Below are 6,299 nucleotides of genomic sequence, written 5' to 3' on the forward strand. Positions count from 1 at the left end.
CGTCTGATCGATCAGACAGCTGAGATCATACACTCTTCTTGTTTAATATCTGTCTCTGGTTCTTTTATTTTATTTTAGTTCATTTTTGTGATTCATTTAATTTAATAATAATAACAATAGTAAAACAAAAAATAATAAAACTCTTTTGCGAGTAAAAAAGGAAAATTGGGTAGACATCCGACGCTTCCTAGAATGTTTGGGAATGAGGTAGACATCTCGCTTTCGGTCGAATATTCATACTCCATTTAAAATCAATTTTAACCCATCAAATTTCATTCTTTTTTCGCGCCCAAGTGCGTTTAATTTTTCTTTTTTCTTTTCTTTTCTTTGAACGAGTTCCATCGCCTACATATGGGTCCTACCTTTTTAATCAAACAAACTTTTTTCGCTAAAGTGCGGCTAAATTATTTTCATAAATAAAATCAATCAACACACAAGAATTTTCTACCAAAGAACTACGGGTAGCTTTGATTTCTCCATCGCACCTGGGGATACGTAGGAGCAAGGGACCACTCTTGTCAAGTACGCTAATAAATAATTTTTTTTCTTCTTCTTTTTCTTTCTTTTTATTAAAAGTCAAACAATTCTTTTTAATTCACATTTAATAATAAAAAACAAACATAAAACTAACACCTAAACCAAACGCTAAACTAATTAACGGTTCCCGAACCCGAAAATGGTTGCGATGACCATTTTTCTATTCTTTCAAGGTTTTATCGATATTTTCATTTTCTTTCGAGAATAAATAAAGTTCGGTGGCGACTTTACTTTCTAAGCGAGCGCTTACCGCCCGCGCATTTTTCCACCCGCGTCAACAGGATGACTATAAAGTCGGTTAATGGGTACTCCACAAATCATGCTGAGGGACATGAGTGACCTAGATGGAATTTGCCCCTCCTACATAACAGGAGCAATATCTGTAGGCCTCTTGATGGAATATGACTGATAAAATGCGTGGCCACGCCGAACTAAGTCAATATAAGATATTGAGCTTATTCGTTGCTCAATATATTCTGGGATCAAGAAATAAGATATTGAACCATACAAGGGTGACACGATCTATGCCTTGTGTTCAATATAGATATAAGGGCAAAGGGGTAATTATACACACGATCGTTATCACAGAAAGGTTTCGTCAGATCACATGACATTCTCGTCGCTTGGGTAGCAGTGATGTGTTGCTAGATACCGCTCACTGTTTATAATATTAAATATATGATTTAATATTATTGCCAACGTTCCGAGAAATTCATTTATAATTTGGTACACCGTAAGGTACGGTAGACTTAAGTGAGAAATACAGTACACCATAAGGAATGGTACACACAAGTGGTTCTATAAATAGAACCTTTGTACCAACTTATTTTTTACGTGAAAAACTATTAGAAAACCTAGCCGCACTAGGATTTCTTGTTCTCTCAATCTCTCTACTTCCGATCATTCACAGCTAGCACCGTAGACGGAGGGGCTTGTTGGAACAAAATTGATTTAAATGTTTGCCCCTATATATATATAAAGGTTTTGATGATAACAAAGTATTAATAAACAATTGGAAGGACTAAAAATTTATTTTAAGTGCGCAGATATAAGCATCATATAAGCTCTGAGTGAAGTTCAGAGGATGTGAATTCAGAAGTTCACAAGCGCTCAGAAGATGTTGGACTTCAGAGGTTACAACCTTCAGAGGATGAAGACTTCAGAACTTCTTGTCTGTCTACAAGCTTCATCAACCTCTGAAGATCTCTTTGAAAGCTGTGAAGATTCCCTTCACCAGTCAACTCTTCTACCAATGGAGAAAAGGACCTTTCAAGCCTGATCAGTTCAGCTACCTCTGTTTTGTCTGTCCTAACCTGAGAACGTGGGTCTTCAGTTTTGTTAGCTGAATAAGGAAAGTCCACTCTGCAGCAGTCAAAGTATCTGAAACTCTTTCTTAGTTTTGGATACAACCAAACTGCATCAAGACAGACTGCTTGAAGACAAAAGATTATTAACTCCAACGGTTCTCTTTGCAACGACTCTTTTCTAGTGGTATATATACTAGAAGATTCAGCTACAACAAAATATACAATAATCAAGATTTGAACGTGCGCTGAACAAACTCTGAACTTTGTGATATACAGGCTCTGAACCTCTGTCAAGTGTTTTTGCACTTTAGCCAAATACTCTGTACTATTTGTATTTGCTCTCTTTAGGTTCATCTAAGAGCATTTGTATATTTTTATATACTTTACTATTTACTTGAGGAAACTTAAGCTTGTGTGCTTAAGTGTGAAGTCTTAAGCTTGTGTGCTTGAGCATTGTTGAGAAGTCTCTTGCTTGTGTGCTTGAGCAGGTGTAATCTTGTGTGATTATAGTGAACTCCCTTGGAAGTGCAAGGGGACTGGACTACTCTCGTTTTGTGAGAGGAACCAGTATAAATTGCTTGTGTGATCTCTCTCTCTCTATCTTGTTATTATTTGTGTTATTTATCCGCTGCTAACGTAGTTGAGTTAAGAACTTGAAAAAGTTTTAACTTAGCTAAAACACAATTCAACCCCCCCCTTCTTGTGTTTTCACACCTTCAATTGGCATCAGAGCACCTGGTCTGTTACTTTCACTTAACAGTGAGACAGTAAAGATCTTGTGAGAACACTATGTCTGGAGGAGACGATAGTAGTACTAGAACAACCGGTGAAGCCGGTGAGGCCAGTGGTGCTGGTGGTGGTCCTAGAAATGCTTTTGGGTATGACTACTTAAGTAATGAATCACATGATCATAGTGGCAATAGAAAAGCCCCTATATTCAATGGTGATGCATCATTATTTGAGTGGTGGAAGGAAAGACTGTATAGCAATATTACTGCTATTGATCATGAGTTGTGGGATTTGGTTGAGCTGGGAGTAACTTTTGAAAACTTAAATGAACATGGAAGGTTGTCCATTGAGCATAGAAAGTTACTCACACCAGCTAACTTAAAAACCTACACTAAGCATCATAGAGTAAAGGACATTGTTGTTGGTGCTATTAGACATGAAGACTATGTCAGAATAGAGGACAAGTCTACCGCTAAATCTATCTTTGATTCTATGTGTGCTACCTATGATGGTAATGAAAAGGTTCAAGAGGCTAAAGCTAGTCTTTTGATAAGGCAATATGAACTATTCACTATGCAACAAGATGAAAACATTGAGACTATGTTTACAAGGTTTCAAATCCTTGTATCTGGTCTTAAAGCTCTCAAGAGAAGTTATTCCACCTATGACCATGTTCAGAAGATTCTGAGAAGTCTTCCTATTGCTTGGAGACCTAAGGTCACTGCAATAGAGGAAGCTCAAAATCTCAAGACTCTGAGTCTTGAAGCTCTGATAAGCAATCTCAGAAGCCATGAGATGGTTCTGGATGCTGACTCAGAAACTAAGAAGAAGTCCAAGTCAGTGGCTTTACAGTCAACTAAGACTACTTCTAAGGCTCTTAAGACTCAGCTTCTTGATATTGAAGAAGAATCTTCTGCTGATGGTCAAGAGGATGAGATGAATGAGGATGAGTTTGCTTTATTCACCAAGTTTCAGCAATGGAACAGATTTAACAAAAGAAATTTCAGAGGTAACAGCTCCAGAAATTTTGTCAGCAAAAAGGATGATCAGAAGAACTGCTTCAACTGTAAGAAGCCAGGACACTTTATTGCTGACTGTCCAGAAATGTCTGCTAAAGACAAAAGCAAAAGATACAGCTCAAAGAAGCAACAATTCAAGAGTAAATTGAGAAAGAGTCTGATGGCTACTTTTGAAGAGCTATCATCTGAGGAAGAAGTTGAGGAAGAAGAAGAGGCAAATCTAGCCCTGATGGCTTCAGCTGACTCAGATGTAGACTCAGACGATGAATCAGAATCAGATTCAGAAGTAACTGATGAGGTATTTTCTGATTGCTCTAAATCTCAACTTATAACTGCACTTAACAAGGTCATTGAGAAACATCTCAGAGTGCTAAGTAAACAAAAAGTTTTACAAGAAAAGCTTAACACTCTGACTGAGCAAGCAGAACATTTTCAAGGTCTATATCAAGAAACTCTGAATAGAGTAGATGACTTTGAAAAGGGTTGTGCTGTTTGTCACAAACCTATTGATGAGCAGGAAATAGCTCTTCAACAGTTTGTGCATCTCAACCTTGGGAAGAGCAAAGCTGCTAATAGAATTTATAATGTTTTAAGACATAGAGGAGAAGGACTTGGCTATGAATATGGTAGAACATATTCAAAGCTGAAGACCTTTGCCAAAAAGGTTGGAAAATCTTGGGTTTATTATGTTGTTCCACCAAGTGAAGAGGGAAAGAATCCTGGTAGTGTTGAAAATGACAATGATGATCTGAATGATTTAGAAGCTGACAGCTCAGAGGAACCAAGTGCCTCAGGATCTGGAAAGAAAAGTTCAGAAGATAGAAGTTGTTCAGAACCTGAGAACATTAGTTCAGATGTTCTGAAAGCTTCAACATCTGAGACTTCAAATTCTGAATCCAAAGGAACTTCAGTACCTGAAGCTAGTCAATCTAAAAGATCAGAAGTTTTTAAAAGAAAAAATTCTAACTTCAAATCTCAGATGAAGTACAGGACTCAGATTATTTATGATTCTAGAGTCAGTAGATATAATCAATCAGAACTTGGGATTGATGATAAATACAAACCCTGGATTCATAAACAATCCAAATCCTGGAATAATAACAAATTTCAAAAGAAAAGATTTCAAAAAGGTCATTATTCCAAACCAAGATCTTTCTCTAACACTAGACAACATAATAAGCATGTTTGGACTAACAAGCGTGGACCCAGAAGATGGGTACCAAAAGCTGAAATTATGTATCATTCAGATTTACCAACTAGGAAAGGATATGTCCTACCTAAAGTATGGAAACAAGTCCTATGCAAAGGAAGAAGGGCTTATGTCCTTGACCAATGGCTGACAAGTTCTCAAGATAACAATCAGAACTTGATAAATGAAGAGGAAGAATATTGGGATGACCTTATCATTAACTGTGATAAAGAGTTCCACCGTAGTGATTAAAGTTGTTTCTCATACAGCCTGTCACTCAAAGAAGTATCATGAATCATTCATGGTATCTGGATAGTGGGTGTTCAAGGCACATGACTGGTGATAAACAACTATTTTCTAAGCTGACTATGAAAGAAGGAGGTTCTGTTGGTTTTGGAGGAAATCAGAAAGGAAAGATAATAGGTACAGGTACAGTAGGTAATTCCTCCCTATCTATTAATGATGTTTGGTTAGTTGATGGACTTAAGCATAATCTATTGAGCATAAGTCAATTTTGCGACAATGGTTATGTAGTTGTCTTTAATAAGGAATCATGTACTGTATCTAATCAATCTGATAACTCCATTATATTCAAAGGTCTGAGAAAGAATAATGTTTATAAAATTAATCTTTCTGATTTGAATGAACAAAAAGTGATGTGTCTTTTGACCTTGAGTGAAGAAAAATGGATCTGGCATAAGAGGTTAGGCCATGCTAACTGGAGGTTAATCTCTAAGCTTAGTAAGCTTGACCTTGTCAGAGGTTTACCCAAAATCAAATATCACTCAAACACACTTTGTGGTTCATGTCAAAAAGGAAAGATTACAAAATCTTCTTTTAAACCTAAGAACATTGTCTCTACCTCAAGACCATTGGAACTTCTTCACATTGATCTTTTTGGACCAGTTAACACTGCTTCAATCAATGGAAAGAAGTATGGATTAGTAATTGTTGATGATTACAGTAGATGGACTTGGGTAAAATTCCTAAGAACAAAAGATGAAGCTTATGATGAGTTTAGCATCTTCTGCAAACAAATTCAAAATGAAAAAGGCTACACTATTTTAAAAGTTAGAAGTGATCATGGTGGAGAATTTGAAAATGAACCTTTTGAAAACTTTTGTGAAAAATATGGCATTTTGCATGAATTCTCTTCTCCTAGAACTCCTCAACAAAATGGGGTTGTAGAAAGGAAGAATAGAACTCTGCAAGAAATGGCCAGAACCATGATGCATGAAACTAAAGTAGCAAAGTTTTTATGGGCAGAAGCTGTAAACACAGCATGTTATGTTCAAAATAGAATCTATATCAGATCTAAGTTGAACAAAACTGCTTATGAATTGTTCAAAGGAAGAAAACCTGATATTTCTTATTTTCATCAGTTTGGATGTACGTGTTACATCTTAAATAACAAAGTCCATCTAAAGAAATTTGATGCTAGAGGTTATAAGGGTATCTTTATAGGATATTCTGAACGCTCAAAAGCATACAGACTGTATATTTCTGAAACACATACTG

Source organism: Trifolium pratense, linkage group LG7 (genome assembly GCF_020283565.1).
Source record: "Trifolium pratense cultivar HEN17-A07 linkage group LG7, ARS_RC_1.1, whole genome shotgun sequence".
NCBI classification, from domain to species: Eukaryota; Viridiplantae; Streptophyta; class Magnoliopsida; order Fabales; family Fabaceae; genus Trifolium; species Trifolium pratense.